The following is a 17619-nucleotide window of genomic DNA, read 5'->3' on the forward strand; positions in this document are numbered from 1 at the left end:
TTTCCCATAGGCTTTTGAATGCATCGCACACACACTGCTCTAGATAGACGCCATGCTCCCCTCTCTATAGAAGGTGGCCAAAAGCTCAGCACAAGTTAGCTCGCATTGAGAAAATGCTAATACAATACAAAGGTTTCTCGAGCTCTTGTCCAAGAAAGACTTTGGTTTTGTTAAGAAGTAAAATGTGTTTTTCTTTTCTTTTTACTGGGTTTAGTCATTTTTTCACATGAAAGGGAACTGCTGCTGTGGATCTGAGACTTAATGGCTAATTGTTAGGATGTTAAAACAAACGAAGGGGTGGGACATCTGCCAAAGCTGGTTTTTGTTTTCATTTCTTAAGAAAGAACATGTTATGTGGGGATAAAACAGTGAAGATAAATGGTAATAATATTTGATATAGCACCTTTTACAGTTCTACAACTCCCCAAAGTGCTTTACAACACAACCAGTCATTCACCCATGCACACACATACACACACTGGTGGTGATGCGCTACATTGTAGCCACAGCTGCCCTGGGGTACACTGACAGAGAGAAGGCTGCTGTACACAGATGCCACCGGTCCCTCCGACCTCCACCAGCAGGTTAGGGGGGGTGACGTGTCGTGCCCAAGGATACGAGTCTGACAGACCCTCTGGTTACGGGACTGGCACTTAACTTCTCTACCACAGTTGGGATTAACATGTCGGTCATATCTTTAAAGGAGACATAACATGAAAAACCCACTTTTTTATCCATTAACACGGTGTGTTTCACATTTTAAGTGTCTAAGTGAGCAAAAAGGCTTATATTATTCACTGGAGTTGCTATTTAGATATTTAATAATTAAGTTTTGGGCATATTTGTCCACCCGTTCAGTTTTTACATTATCTATTACATCAGTAATTAATTTAGTGAGGATAACTACCAAATATGGTAATGGCCCTCGGCTAAACACAGAGCCAATCCGCCATTTTTTCTTCTCGCTAAGATTTTTTGTAGTCCTATTGGAAAAATGCAGAATGTCTGGTTATTTTAGCCACACACAGCTCAAAACTGTTCCTCGTTTTAAGGAAGGGTGGTGTGGCAGTATTTAAACCCAGGAGCTGATGACACTACTGCTAAAAAAACACAGAAGAAAAAGTAGTGTGTTTGCGTTTGTTTGTGGGTGTGTGTGTGCGTGCGCGCGCGCGCGCGTGGTTCGTTCGTTCTGTCTCCAGGCTAGTGGCTAAGTACTGAGGGCTTCATCTATCTAAAAGGAGTTATTTCCATCTGAATGTGGCAGCACCGGGACACAGCAGCAGAGCGGTAAGCTTCATATCACTCTAAAATGTCGACAAACTTTACTTTAGATTTACGGGCATTAGCAGCACTAAAGCGTTAGCATCCGGCTTGCTATCGCTAGCACAGTATGCTAGTAAAGTTAGCACCCAGATTAATGTGGATTTGGCTGATTTTCGTGGAATAAAACGTGATTTCTGATCAACGCCTTCTTTTACACCAGATGATAACCTCCCACTGATTGTAACAGCAGAGAGCCTGTGTGTTATTCTACATGAGTGTGATGTAATCTTAGCATCCAGTAAATAAAGTCCCATATCAGCTAAAATGCAGCGTGACAAAGTCATTAAAGTGCGTCAACACAGTGGATTTAATAGAGTTTTAAAGAACGATCTCTAAGTGAAGTGAGGTTAGTTTTTTGTCTCACTGCAGATATAAAAACTAACTCTGCATCAGTCAGACGCAGCAAAGCTCACCGTCTGTATGAGCGTGAGCGTCGGAAAGCTGATAAAATTGGCTGTAAAATAATTAAAACAAAGTAAAAATGTTCCTTTGCTTTTTAGAGTCCACATCCAGAAGACTGGAGCCGTGTTTCACTGACAGGCTGTCAGACTAACGCCCTGATGAGCTCAGCTGGGACAAACTGGTCTGATGTTTAGGTAAGTGAAGATCTGCTTCTCCAAGTCCTTGAGATGCTAGTAAAAAATAATTTAGCCAGCTTGCTAATGTTACTTTTCTTCTCCTCTAAGGAACACAGAACGTTCAGATGTTGGCGTTTCACGTCACCTACTGAGGAAGGAGACCCACCAGTAAAGAGACGGTCTGGACCAGACCAAAGTGAGTGATGACACCTCAGCCACCCTCATCATTAAGAACACCTCACCCCCTGAATCACTCCGTCTGATGACAGCAGAGTGATTTATTTGATGTTTTACTTGTTTAGTCTGTTTAGAAATTATTGAATTACATTATTTTCTGTAATCGACCATCTGATCTGGATGTGTGCAGAATAACTTTCCCCAAATTCAGCAGCAGCTGGCCTACAAAAACAGCTGCAGCATGTAGTAAGTCTGTCTGCGCTGCTCTCTAATGAGCTTCCTTTTATAAGGAATCATTTGTATAATTTTAGTGTCACTATTTTATTACATTTGTAAGAATATGAAGTCACTGCAGCAAAGTGAACTTGTGAACAAACACAAACGTGACTATAAACATGAAAGCTAAAGAAACAACTTCCCTAAAGCTGCTTGTAAACAAAATATGTCATTAAAGTTATTGTCTATCATTGCAGAATATGGCGATGACATCATGGAACTGGTCTTTGGAAAAGTTTTCCCTGAACCAACTCCGTTTCTAGATGAGGTAGAGAAGATCTGCATCTCACCAACCCTCTGGTGTCAGTATTCAGACAACGGAGGTCTCCCACTGTTGTCCAGGACCAGTTTGAAGCCCACATACTGCCCCTCCCTCATCATCAGGAAACATCAATCCGTATCCTGAGGACAACAGAAGACGGCAGGAGGACAGGAACTCTGAGACCTAGACACCACCAGCACCGAGACACAAAGCACCTGTGTGCACAACGCCTGTTTTAACTACTAAAGCCTGTTTATTATATTGTTCTACTTATTTGCTGTGAGGTTAATACTTAGAAAATTTGTATATTAATGTAAACAATAAAAAAAATCACTGATTGTATGCTTTCTTTTAGATGTAATGGTCCAAACTCAGCCTTGTAGACATTTATTGCATCCTGTAGGTAAATACACAGAACAGGCTCAGGTCCAGGATGACCCAGCATGCTCTTCTTCCATTCTGGCTGTTAGGGATTGTATCAATAACTCAATGCCTACTGATGTTTTCACCTAACGGTATTTATTTAGAATGCAGGTAAGATTTAACTATATTTGTTAGCAAAGCAGACTGGTCTTGGGAATTTCACTGCAGCACTGATGTCCACCTCTCTGTACACATTAGAGAGAATTACCACTTTACAGCGAAACACATTTAATAAAGATATAGGCTACGCATTGCAGACAATAAAAACAAAGTTGTAAGCATTAGAATTATAATGATGACATTAAAGAACACTTGGAGGAATGTTCTTTATTTTTGACTAGAATCTCAAATCTTTAAATTAAAATGTAACTGCTTTTTATCCATTTTCAGCCATTAAGACACCCAATATAAAATAAGACTACTTATAAAATTATTTATAATTATATGTATGTATATAGATAGAGATCTTAATAAAATATATTCTTTGAATGGTGTTTTAATGAGCTGTATCATTTTTTTAAACATTTTTTACAGAAATAAGCAAGCAGCATTCCTTGTGTGTGTGTGTGTGTGTGTGCGCGCGCGCGCGTGTGCCTGCTCGCTTGTCCCTCCGTCGGCCGTGACGGGTGTGTGTGAGTGACTACAGACAAATGCATGAGAGAGTTAGCAGCCATGAAACAGCTTGATGAACTACTCTCCCCACGTGTTTTAAAAATGCTAATATGCTATGCTAAATCTGCTATGCTAAATAATGATTTCTCTATAGAACTACAAAGTCCGACTGGGGGAGGAGAGTACAGGACTGCACTATGGAGGGGGGCGGAGTTTACAGCTCCTCCTCCAGTTTAAAGAGACAGTACCCCAAAACGGCTCGTTCTCAAGACTCTCCTCAGAACAGGGGTAGATGAGGGTCTATAGAGCAACAATAATGAGGAAATCAGACCAAAGAACTGCAGTTCCAGTGTTTTTAGACCCCCAACTGAAGGATTTAGATGTAAAAAGGAATAACTTAAAAGCATGTTATGTCTCCTTTAAATGTTCTTAAAGCTAAACTTTTTTTCCATACCGAGCTGACAATAAAGCCAAGGTACGCACCAAACTGGGATTTTAGCCGTTGTGTTACACCCCTAGTGACACACTTCTACTTCCGGCTCTTGGAGGGTGCAGACGCTTTTCTTCTCCTCTCCTCCATATCTTATCCTCAAAGCCTTTGTCTCTGTGTGCTGGGTGCACGGCTGCTTCTGCATTTCTTCTGGAAACTGGAAACTGAAATTCACTAAAATGGATCTTGTCAGTTGGTCACTCAAGGCAGTTGATAAAATCAGCATAGAATCAGCACAAATTGGGATAGATTAATGTCCATTATTGGGATTTTGAGAGGTTGAGAACCAACAAACTGTAAGACAGAGAGGAAATTATCTCTGTCTGGCCCCAAAACAATTTCTAATTGGAATCTGGTGCCCTTGAGCCTGCAAGGCTACAATGAAAACTCCCCCCTCAGAAGATATGTGGAATGTGCTGTCACTATGGCAACTCAACTCTGTCTCCTTTCCCAGCCTGGGTGGGACTGCGGAAAGGCTGCTGAAACATTCCAGGGTCATTGCATCCCTCCAACCCTCAATGCTCCTCCCCCTATCCACACTGAGGTGACATGCGCTGCTTATCGTGGCTGCAGGAACTGAAGTGGGGATAGACCCAACCCACCACCTCACCTTGTGGACACTTATGTTGTGTTATCTGAAGTCTGTTGCATATCTGTCTGAGGTGTTTTTTGCATAGCAAAGCTGCTCTCCCAGTGGAGGGTAACTCTGAAGTGCCTTTTGTTCCCTCCACCTGAACCAATCCTCATGTAACCCTCTTATCTCTATTAAGGTAGAGCGACTCAGGGTTGCTAATGACCACAGTCATCAATTCTTGTCATGTGTGTATCTTGCCCATGTATGTCTGATCTCTGAATTGTGTGTACTGAAACTCTAATTTCCCTCTGGGATTAATAAAGTATCTTTGATTTGATTTGATTTGATTGATGTTCAGATAAGTGACCACTGAGCTGTGCGTCCTCCCACATATTCAGTCTTAAATATATTTACACAATAATCTGCATTTTAGTTTCAACATCAGCCTGTGAGGCCAGCCATGCAGCTACAAGGGTTGTTGTCTGTCGCGAGGGTCAAGGAGCCAGTGTCTGGACTCTTGAATCAAACATTAATAAAGGCTGATTACAATATCAATCTATATACATCACCATATTTCTTTCAGGCCATATTGCTCAGCCGCAGTAAGGGTGTTGTGTTTTATAGTTAGAAATAAATTAAACTGACGTCTGAGTTTCCAGCCTTGATCTGTAAGAGAAGAAAAGACCAGTTCAAGCTGGAACAAAGATTTTGTAATGTAAAACTATTCATGAGGGGGAAACGAAGGTCTTTCTCCTCATGTTGATCAAACCACATTGAGGAGGTATTATTCAGCAGATGCAGATCTCCTCCTCCAGGAAACAGATTATCTATCAGAGAAGTGAAGCTTTGTGGGGTATTTTCTTTTCTCATTTTAACCTGATCAATTTCCCACACTTTGTGTCTTAATCCTCCAAAATGTTGCTCTAATTCAATTAGTTCTGATTTGTGGAGGTCTGAGCACCTCCATGAAGATAATTACCACGAACTCCAACTCATATAGAATATATGCAGTCAGCCTCGTCATATTCTCCAAAACCAGTTTGACATTAATTTGGGTCGTAAAAAAATCAAAATTCTCGCATGTTGGTCTAATGCTGACTTAAAGAAAGTCAGACTATGCACATTTCCTGTTCTGTGATGAATGCTTTTCCATTTTGGATAACAATCTTTCATATTTTTCACGTGACGGTCGCATTAAAACAAACTGAGATCTTACTCTGGAGGCTTCCATGAGCGAACAGATTAATTATGGCTGAAGTCAAGATCAATTCAGGTTAGTGTGCTCTTGATTAGATCAGCCAGAGTAATTTAACAGCTGCTGTCCTCACTCAGAAGAAGCAATGGCAAAGTGAGGAAAAAGACTTCCTGCTGTTTGGAATCAATCCAGATAAAATTCCTCTCTACAGGAAGTAGAAGTGGCTCATTCGTAGCGACAAGAGGAATCCAATGAATTTTAAACTTCATCTCCACTTCATGCAAAGGAAGAAATCACTCAGATAAAGCTCTTATTGATGCAGCAACCCTCCAGAAGGATAATGAACACATCAAACTTCTCTTCCTTGAGCTGAAACTGTTATTTTATTTAAATAAAGCAAGTTTTATCTGTGTTGTTCTTAAAGGGCTCGTTCACTGAGAAACCGTGGAATACTTGTTCATTTTGACAAACGGTCATCAGTCTGAGCTGCAGATGCAAGCTGGACGTGAGAATTTTGTGCAACCCTTTGTGTAACCCCCATTAGCCGCAGACAGGAAATAAATGAGAAAACGTCAAAGGAAAAGTTTGCTTTCATAGTCCTGCCCACCTTGGCTCTGGACCGCCTACGGGAAGGAGAGAGCAGCACGTCTTGGCTAGTAGAAGCTAAACGTTAGCGCTAGCATTTACACAACATGGCAGAACGCAGTGCAGCTTGCGGTTTTTGTGGAGATAAAACATCAACAGCAGAGACAGAGGAAGAGTTCTGGTGCTGGTAACCAGTCAGAGGTATATGCAAATAAGTAATTTTGCTATTTCCACCCTCCAGTCCTCTGACTAACTTCTTTGCCCTGAAACAAGAGTGCTCACAAAGCATTCATTCATACTAGAGACCACAGCAGAGTCACAGAGGACACAGAAAAAGTAAAACGAGTGAATCTGATCCATCCATCCATTTTCATCCGCTTATCCAGAGCCGGGCCGCGGGGGCAATAGCCTAAGTCGAGAGGCCCTGACTTCCCTATTCCCAGCCACTTGGGCCAGCTCCTCCGAGGAAATCTTAAGTCGTTCCCGGGCCAGGTGGAGACATAGTCCCTCCACCGTGTCCTGGGTCTACCTTTAGGTCTCCTCCCGGTTGGACGTGCCCGGAAAATCTCACCAGGGAGGTGTCCAGGAGGCATCCTGACCAGATACCCGAGCCACCTTAACTGGCTCCTCTCGATGTGGAAGAGCAGCGGGTCTACTCTGAGCCCCGCCCGGATGATTGAGCGTCTCACCCTATCTCTAAGGGAGAGCCCAGCCACTCCCTCCGCAATCTCGTTGTTTCGGTCACTACCCAAAGCTCATGACCATAGGTGAGGGTAGGAACGTAGATCGACTGGTAAATCGAGAGCTTCACCTTCTGACTCAGCTCTCTCTTCACCACGACAGACCGGTACAACGCCCGCATCACTGCAGATGCAGCACCAATCCGCCTGTCGATCTCACGCTCCAGTTTTCCCACACTCGTTAACAAGACCCTGAGATACTTAAACTCCTCCACTTGGGGCAGGACCTCATTCCTGACCTGGAGGTGAATCTGATCATTAAGAGAATTCTGGAGTCTCCAGAAGAGATTTGGAGAGTCCTAAAATCACCTTTCACCTATAATGTTGATTCTTTTTGATGAGGAGGAGCAACAGCTCTTACTCAGAGTGGATCCCAACCACCCTTTAGAGTACGGGTCTCGAACTCTGGTCCAAAGATTCTCATCTTTTCCAGCTGAGAATCATAAACTCAAACAGCAAAATCCCAGTCCTTTCCTTGACCTGCATAAGATGAAAACATTTAGGCAAAATATTGTTAATAAACTTAGAGTTTGTGTGCTCTTCATAGATAGTTTGTCTGGCTAAGACATGTTGAGTGATTTGCGCAGGTTTTCAGGGAGACTTTCGCACACCTTGTAAAGATACCAGGTCAAACGTAAAGCTCCGTTTTGGTGGAACTGATGTAATAGATGTTCTGATGTAATAGATGTTCTGTTTCTGCCTTGTCAGGAAACCTCTGAATCCGACTGTCAGCCTCGCTCTGACTCACAGAGAGGATTAAGGACTGCTCTGCTTGGATATCACGCTGCATTTTGGTAGAAGTCTGTCACTAACCTGTCGATTTTACAGAAGAGTAAAATAAACCTGCAGCTCTGGCTTAAGAGTCCAGTCTCTTAGATGGTTTCATTCCCCTGGCTCTGATTGGTAATCCAGGAAGTTCAGAGACTGAGTGAAGGTCTCAGACTATTTCATGTCATTTTTGAGTTGATGTTGAACAGGTTTTGAGTGATCTGTTGCAGAGGAGGAGGCAGCCGTTTTAAAAATGGTTTCGGTTGTCACATTTGACCCGTAATGGGCTTAGTCTGTGATTAGAAAATCTGAAATTGGCAAATCAGATTTCCTTCCATTTTCTGTCAACATTTTTCCCAGTCTATGAACACATCATCACAAAGTGTTAATTCTTGTGCTAGCTGTAACAGATCTTTCGTTTTTAATGATTTGACGTCCAGAAACATCAATTTTTTTTGTAATCTAGAAACTTTAAAGGGGCATTATGGAAGTTTGACAGCCAAAGCATGTATAGAAATAATAAATGTCTTCTTCATACATTCTCCTAGCCTAGTGAACTAGACCAAATTCTTGCTTTGCAAAGAATAATACATTTACATTTATTTAGTCTGGCTTGCCAGGCTAACATTCTCCTGCAATGCCCTGGTCCTGTAGAATGAGCCCTGGCATTTTTACTGTGATTGCCTGTTTTTCTGTAAAATCACAGAAAAAGAGAGATGCTCGGGTCGAGCAGGCTGCTTCATGCGCGTTCACGCTCAGGCATAGCCCGTAGCATTTGCTATCTGTAGCTTTAGCAGCAGAGAGAGAGAGGCAGTGCCACTTTGTCATTGTTCCTAACGCCTAGTGACAAAGCTAGCTACATTTCTGAGGACCCTTAGCTACTTTCTGTAGAACTTTCTTCTAGATATTTCCTGCAAATTAGCAACAAAATAGCCATTTTCGCTCCGAACCATTCTTTGAACGTTGTTTCAGGTGTTATCAAGGATATAAAAGTTACAGATATTGTGAATGTTACTAGAGTGTAGTTCACCTTGTAAGATGTCTGACTCCCATGCAGAAGATCTGGGTTTGATTCTGGATGTGAACATAATTTATTTAGAGTTTATTTCTTACATTAATGGTATATTTTTTTACAGTAAGATGCCCAAATTTTTATTTGAGACTCACCTAACGGCATTGAATTCACAAATAAAAAAGATGTGGGTCCAACACACACACACACACACACACACACACACACACACACACACACACACACACACACACACACACACACACACACACACACACACAGGACTGTCTCAGCTGTTACTTTTGTTAAGGAGTGTGCACGTACAGCATGCGTGCCTCTTGCATGAGCCTACTATTGAAGCTGCCGTTACGCTTTTGGCCTGAGGGGGCAATCGCGAGCATAAAAATTCAAAAGTCCGTAAAGTCCCTTTAAGAAGAAAAAGATTTCTGTTGATTATAATTTATAAAAGATACTCAACTCAACTCTTATTTGCATAGCGCCTTAACCCTCCCACTGTCTTTATGGGTGACCCCGCGAGGAAAGTTGACCATTGAGCAGGATTAATGGTTTATCCCTTGAGGTCCATGTGGCAGGGGTGAGGTGGTGCTCACTCCTCACCCCTGCCACATGGACCCAAGGTATAAAACCATCAATCCTGCTCAATGGTCAACTTTCCTCGAGGGGTCACACCCATTAGGACAGTGGGAGGAACAAGCAGAGGTGGAAAGTAACGAATTACATTTACTCACGTTACTGTAATTGAGTAGCTTTTTTGTAAATTTATACTTTTTAAGTCGTTTTTAAAATCTGTACTTTTACTTTTACTTGAGTAATTTTTTAAAAAAGAATTGTAATTCGCTACATTTTAAATCATATCCGTTACTGAGTAAAAATAAATTGTAGGCTTAATAAATTAAAAATATCACGTGTAGCAGCGTCGGAACAGAAAGAGACACCTGCATGAGTGCCATGTCTAACCCATGGGGGGGTTAGACGTGGCGTTTTGCTCAAAAACATCAGTTCAGTCCCAGTGATCCACTCGCTGTTTACCTCCTCTCTCCCTCCTCTCCTGTGGGTTGGAACCCACACCTTCGCGCACCGGTGTTATGTCATCAGAATTCTGCTCGGTTCAGCAACCAGACTCGGTTCCGTGTTTGAAATGCGTTTCCTTACCGCGCACGGAAGCGGCAAAATAACGTTTAGCGCTCCTAACAAGTGGATTATCAGCGCTTTGCTCATAAAACAGAAGACCTGCAGGCCTCTGTGAGTTAAAACATCCTGATACTGTTCAGGTGTAAACATTGTGCTCCATCCCTGTGTTTGAACTCAGAAGTTGCTTCTTGATGCCACAGATATGTGATGATTTAGCTTGTTTCTTTTTTTTTACTCCAGAATAAGAGATTAAATTATTACTAAAGCAGTTCAGTGTAGTTAAATTAGTCATTCAAATGATTCTAACATGCTGCTGCTGCTGCTGCTGTGTGTGTGTGTGTGTGTGTGTGTGTGTGTGTGTGTGTGTGTGTGTGTGTGTGTGTGTGTGTGTGTGTGGGACTGCATAAGACAGCATGGCTTCATCAAATCCATGTATCCTATATCTTGGCAGAAGTAATGGCTCAGGAAAATAACTTTTATTTAATAAACAATTATGTCTCTGCAGTGTTTATGATAATGTTTTATCTTATATTGAACCTATCTTTGGTCTGGGACGTGTAACTTATCATGATGCAAGCCTTTTAAAACATGTTAAAGTGTTACAAGAGGAGATAAATGCATGAATTTGAAGTTCATATTTGGAGACCAACCTTCACAGTTTGGAGGCTCACGCTGGTGAGGAGACACCATTAGTTCTAGTAACACCTGGGCTCCCAAGGCCTATTCTGACAGGATGTGCGTTACGGGACCCTTAAGGATTCCAGTTGGATGATTGGAGGATTATTTAGGATTGGGATGAACAAACTGGTTTCAGTGGTGAAGGGTTAAAGGTATTGGCTCGGCATTAAAATTGTAGAAATGCAAAATAACTACACTTTATTATCTATATAAACATGTACTGGGTCCAGGTTTTTATTTTATTAAGGACTTTTGTCATAAATCATTACAGAAAATCCAAATCCTCTCCTCCAGACAGTAAAGAACTGTGTTTTGCATATGTCACTCCAGCACGTAAAACAAGCTAGCTGCTGATGCTAATATTGTGGATCACTGTTATTTGTTTACTTTCATGCTCCTAATTATTACGTAAAATTGCGTTTACTGCTGCAGCAAAAGGTCTGAGCCATGTGTCTGTGTCCTACACGCATTTTTAAATAACAGGTCTGATCTAAAATAATAACCTACATCTATAAATCCATCTAGAACCGCACCGCTACTTCTGGACTCCAGACGAGTCCCGTTAGCATGACTGCAGCAAAACTAACCGTGTTCGCTCCGGTAAGGAAAGAACAAGTCCTTTGGGAAAGCTACGACACACACGCACGCACGCACTCACACACACACACACACACACACACACACACACACACACACACACACACACACACACACACACACAGATATAATCTAAAAGATGATCTCTATATTTCAACATTAGAACCTCCATGACATCCTGGATTAGTGCAAACAACGAGTTGAGCTAAGGAGTTACTTCAGCATCAGGAAGATTTATTCTGGTAAATTGTCGGTTAAATATTTTCCAGAGTCATATCAATAAATACACACAGCAGTAAAACTGTAGATTACTGAACTATATTGGGACACATGATGGAGCTAAGAGCAGCTGAAAACTTGTCAGCTTAGAGCTCCCAGTGGAGCACAGAAATGAAATATTTAAGAAAAGTAAACAAACTGTACCGATTTTGGTTCTGAAAATGAACAGAATCCTCCTCTATGTCCAAATCAGGTCACAGGTCTTCTGAGTCAAACGGTCTAAAACATGTCTGCACATCTGGTAGTGATATCCAGCTGGCGGGGTCGGAGTTCGCTTGAACTTCTCCAGTAATCTAACATCCGTTCTCGTCGCCGTATCCCAGAGAAAAAACAAATCTGATGGACTAGTAGAGGCTTCAGAAGCTACATCTGATTGATGACACAATGTTCTCTGCTATAACGCTAACGCAGAAACAGCAGAGCCAGGCGTTGTTTACTACAGCTGTTTCAGCAGAGCTCCATGTGAAACGTCACCAGCTGCCCAGGGCTTAGACCGGACGTTAGTTTCTGTTTTTCCTGCGCCGGTCACAAACATCAGATTTTCTTACAATTCCAGCCGTCAAAATCCAAAAACCTTTTTCATCTGAGATTTTAATACACATTTACACATGCTGTTCAAACAAATTTTGCCTCTGGCCGATATCTTTAAATGAGTAGTGAACCCACTACCAAAGATGAACTCTGTTAACTTTAAAAATCAGCTGCTCTAAATAAGCATTCAGGGAAAAGTCATGGGCTTGTGACTATAACCTAATTTATGTTACTAGTTTGCAGTGTAACTGCCTTTGCACTTCAATATGCATATTTGTTCATTTAATTAAAAAAACGGCCACTTTGACATTTATACCCCATTGTCTTTTTTTTAACTATTCAGAAGAGCCCGTCCTTGCACAGTCAAAAAAGTAATTAAGTAACTTTTACTCTGACTACATTTGAAATAAGCTACTTTTTACTTTTACTTGAGTACATTTTGAGGCAGGTAATTTTACTTGTAATTGAGTAAAATTTCATGAAAGTAATTATACTTGTACTTAAGTACAACATTTTAGTACTCTTTCCACCTCTGGGAACAAGTCACCAAGGCGCTTCACAGAACAAAAAATTTCAGTAAAAACATAAAACCAACACTGGCAAAATAAAACAGTAGTTTCAATCATTTAATAAAACCAACAATCAGTGGACAAAGCCAGGTCATAAAAGTACATCTTCAGCTATGTTTTAAAATCTGCTACTGAAGTAGAAGCCTTTATAAAGAGAGAAAGCTCATTCTAAAGTTTCGGGCCTGCCCCTGAAAAGGCTCTTTCTCCTTTTGTCTTCAGACGGGTTCTAGGGGCTGGAAGCAACAGAAGGTTTTCGAAGTGTCTGTGTTGGGATATGTGGCCATAATAGGGCTGTGAAGTAATGCAGGGTCCATTCAGGGCTTTGAAGATCAGTAAAAGAATTTTAAAACGAATCCTAAAAACCACAGGCAATGCAGTGTAGTCAAGGTTGGGTTTACATGGTCAAACTTCCGCTTTCCCTGTAAAAAACTTGGCAGCGCCATGCCTGTGCCCACGCCCATGCCGTCATTTTAAATAGAAGCCGTTATGGTCAATGAGAGTGGCTACACGGGGAGCGCCACGACCCAGAAGCGCCACGCTGAGGCGCTGAAAATAGGCGCAAGTTCTTTTTCATGCGCAGCGGCTGTTTACAACAATGTGGAGTACTTTACAACAGACGCGGAATGGCTTTACGGCACATGCCCAGCCGCAGTTTTGATAACTTTAAAGTACTATTGATCTTAAAATATTCTAATAAATTGCATGCTTATCCATTTTTAATTAATTAGTCTTACAAAACATGATGGCAAGTCTGATCATGTAAAAACAAAGAGTCACTTTCCACTTCCTGTTCTCAAGTCCTGCGTGATGTTGTGACTATCGTGCGACTTTCCAAGAAGCGCTCAACGTCGCGGCGTGTCCTGTGACCACTTGACTTCTCAAAACCATAGCGCGTCTGTGTGTGCCCCAGGCTTATAACTGTTAATTATGATAGAAAATAAAAGAGTTTTAGATTCTTACAAAGTTTTCACTCACACCACATTTTCTATCAGAGGGGATGCTTTTTTCATCCGTATAAATCCAGCTGAGTTCAAGAGGAAAGCTGGGCTAACAGTGAGAGAAGGTGGAGACCAGGAAGGGATTTTCCTAATGAACCATGCATCCATGCAGCTCGGTAACCTCGAAGTCCTGCATTTCTCTCAGCTTTGCCTTTCAAATTGAGCTCAGAGGGTCAAAAATGAAAGTGATCACAAGTTGGATGTCTTCCTGAAATCACACCTCTAAACAACCATGGCACCCTCCTGAATAAACCAATAAAAGCAGATCTAGGATCTGACATAATACCATTGCTCCAGGTGTTAAAGGAGTCCCAGGTGGTTTCATATGAGTGTCTGTACAAGAACAGGCAGCTATGAGGGGATTTAATAAGCAGGTAAAGCCCCGGAGAGAGGATTGGAAGTATGATGATAAGAGCAGAAAACAATTAAAATCCCCGGACTGACTTTTTTCCACAGCAAGATTTTAGTTAGTCTGAGCTAAAGGGGATGCATTGTATCTCTTTAAATAAGTTATAATAATTCTATGATTGATACAAAGCATGTACATGAAGATGTCTGCACAAAATCACTCTCGCAAAAAGAGACTTCAGCAGCTCTATTCTTGACATTTTCAGTATCCTCTAGAATGAGCCATTTCAAGGCTTTGTCACTTTAATGCAAATAAGCTGTTTCTGACCACACCCACCCTCCACCTGATTGGTTGCTATGTGAAGAAGAGAGTAGTAGAGCCATTGCATTGTTGGTTCTTTTTTTAAAACACAGAAAAGGTTTCTTTTTTACCTTGCTGCTGACAGTTTTGTTCGCAGCTGCAAACTTCCTCAGAACTGACGCTGATGGTGGCGTCACTTCCTACTCCATTTATCCGCGAACAGCAGAGGACGTTGTCGCCCTCTACTGCCCGCTCTCCCCTCTCCGATGATGCAGTCCCATGCATGGTCTAAAGTGTAAACTCTGTCGTCCCTGTTCATGGTCCCACATCCACGTCTCCTTATCTCTATAGCTTCTTTTATCCATCTTTTGTATTTTTGTTGTTCGGTGTTTATGATCCTTGTGTTGTCCCAGTCCATTATATGGTTTTCTCTTGAGCAGTGATCTGTTCCGGCTGACTTCTTTATTGTGCTTTCTGCTTCTTGTTTTGCTGCTCTTGTGTGTTTTCGACTTGTTTCTTTCTCGCACTCCTTTCTATGTTCTATTGTTCGTGTGTTGAGTTGGCGTCCGGTTTCTCCTATGTATGTTTTATTGCAGAGTTTGCATGGGATTTTGTAAATGACTCCACATTTAAGTCCAGCTGGTATCTTGTCTTTTGGGTGCACTAGTCTGTTTCTAACTGTTGCATATGGTTTTGTTGGTGTGTTTATGTTGTGTTTTTTCATTGTTGCTGTTATTTTTTCTGTTATGCCTTTGATGTATGGAAGGGTTATCACTGGTTTTGGTTCTTGTCTTTCTGGGACAATGGGGTTTACACATTGGATCGCGCATGGGACTGCATCATTGGAGAGGGCGAGAGCGCGGGCAGCAGAGGGCAACAATGTCCTCTGCTGCCCGTGGATAAATGGAGTAGGAAGTGACGCCACCATCAGCGTCAGCTCTGAGGAAGTTTGCAGCCGCAAACGAAACTGTCAGCAGCAAGGTAAAAAAGAAACCTTTTCTGTGTTTTAAAAAAAGAACCAACAATGCAGTTAGAAAAGCAACACAGCAAGAACATACCAAAGATGAGTAGAGCCATTGCTCCTCCAGCATCGACAGGTGTGGGGGAGGGGTTTTATACAATTTAACTTTATTGTGACGTCATAAAAAGGGACACTTTCAAACTGCTCGTAGAACGATATGATACCTGAAACTGAACTTTGACAGAAAATGGATGGACAGTTTTCTTTCATGTTTGGAGTGTTTATAGAAGCAGTAGAGTCCCACACGACAGCACAAAAGGATGCAAAAAGTCAGTTTTGCATAATTTAAAGGCCTGGGCCCTCATTTATCAACTGTACTTACACACAGATCTGTGTGTATTTTGGTCGTAACAGTTTAATGCATCATGTGATAGTTACCATCTTGTACTTGTGCATAGAAATGTTCTTAAATATCAGAACAGCTCTGACTAGAGGTGTGAATCTTCACTTGTCTCCCGATTCGATTCGATTACGATTATTGGGTCAACGATTCAATTCGATTTGATATCCCGATGCATCACGTTGCATCACGATTATTTCATACTGATTTGTTTTCATCGATAAATAGAACATGTCAGATAATTGCTTTTTTTAAAATCAAAAACGTAATTGATACAACCTGCCATCCCTCAAAATCTCTCCATTCACAACAGGTTAGGACAAAACATTTTAAACATTTAAGAAGATTTAACAAAGCAAAACATCTGTTTCCTCTTTCAACACCATGCCTCAGGCTGAGAAAACACGCTTTACAAAATCTCACAAAATCTAAAAAAGTACTGAAAACCCACAGGACACAACATAATGTAATAATCAGATACAATAATGGGTTCATATATGAGTGTTTAATGTCTCTGAGAAGCTCTAGAGTCAGATATTTATGCCACAGTTCAAGGGTGTCAGAAATAACACCAAATGAAATGTTTGACTTAGTTTATTTTATTTGAACCCAGTGGTTCATTTCTGAAATGTTGGAGAATGAATCAAGTTCTGTTTGATGCAGAAAATAAAACATAAAACTAATTCTACACTTCCAATAATATTTAAGATGTGTGTTTTATTCTTCCTGATAATAACACCAGCAGAAGGCTGTGGGCTGGATTAGGATTAAATTACCCAGGTGATGGATCTCCTTCACTAACCAGCTAACTACAAACCTTTCCACTAACCTGTCCTGTGGGACCCTCACCATGTAACCCTCATGTCCATGCTGTCTCTGGAGGAGCAGATAGGAGACAAGATCTCCTGTAACCTAAAATGAACCAAAGCTTCCTCCCAGTTTTTTTAAATAGAATTTAACATCAGTTTATCATCATGAAACAAAAGAATAAAGTGGAACAAGAACTTCTTTCTTCTATTTCTCTCTCCCTTTAACTTCTCCGTGTCCCTAAATAAAAGAGACAGATGATTACGCTGCAGCCGCCGTCATTGACCCCGCCCCCTCCCCAAGACCGGATCTCCCTACATTACAACAAGCAGTCTGACTGAGCGCTTCCAGGAGAAATAATAATTAAATTATGAAAATAACGCGTTTGGAGCATCGGTTTGGATGAGCGTCCTCCGATCCTCTCGTGTGAGCAGTCCCCCCCCTCTCAGTTGCTGTGCGAGCGAGCGGAGCGCGCCGCACGACAGCCCGCTCAATTAACATAATTCACAGCCCAAATCCAACAGAACCGCTCAGGCTGATTCGGTTCTGGTTCGGTCTCAGGTTACAACTCAAGCGCTCAGCCCTGCAGTACCACATTAAGGCGGAACCACTTGGTAAATGTGGAGGACACTCACTCTGACAGATTTGGATGCAGCGCTGGTACTGCCGTTAAAAACACAAAACTACATTCCACTATAATCGATTATGGCGTACTCTTCTACGATGCAGAATCGTTTATGTCCGCATCCCGATGCATCGATTATTTGATTATTTTCCTCAGCTCTAGCTCTGACCATGCATGTGAACAGCATCTAGTGGTAAAACGGGGGAACCACAACACTGGTGTCAGTCATCCACGTGTGTTCCTCACGCACAAAAACAGACACATGTTGCCAAGGTAAGCAAATGAAATGACAGCTCAGAGGAAGCTGCGCTTAGACAACAAACATGTCCAAACAGAACATGTATTCAACTCCTTAAAT

At 41.6% G+C, this 17619-nt stretch overlaps 1 protein-coding gene and 1 long non-coding RNA gene across 4 annotated transcripts in view; one reads left to right on the top strand and one right to left on the bottom strand.

Moving 5' to 3' along the window:
- The window catches only part of btbd11a (BTB (POZ) domain containing 11a), a 305711-nt gene that overhangs the window by 159751 nt on the left and 128341 nt on the right, over nucleotides 1-17619 (bottom strand). The window lies entirely within an intron of this gene.
- LOC139064269 (uncharacterized) lies at nucleotides 599-2958 on the top strand. Its single transcript, XR_011517339.1, has 2 exons — nucleotides 599-2097; nucleotides 2552-2958. It is a non-coding gene; the product is annotated as an uncharacterized lncRNA (long non-coding RNA).

Source organism: Nothobranchius furzeri, chromosome 1 (assembly GCF_043380555.1).
Source record: "Nothobranchius furzeri strain GRZ-AD chromosome 1, NfurGRZ-RIMD1, whole genome shotgun sequence".
Classification (NCBI taxonomy): domain Eukaryota; kingdom Metazoa; phylum Chordata; class Actinopteri; order Cyprinodontiformes; family Nothobranchiidae; genus Nothobranchius; species Nothobranchius furzeri.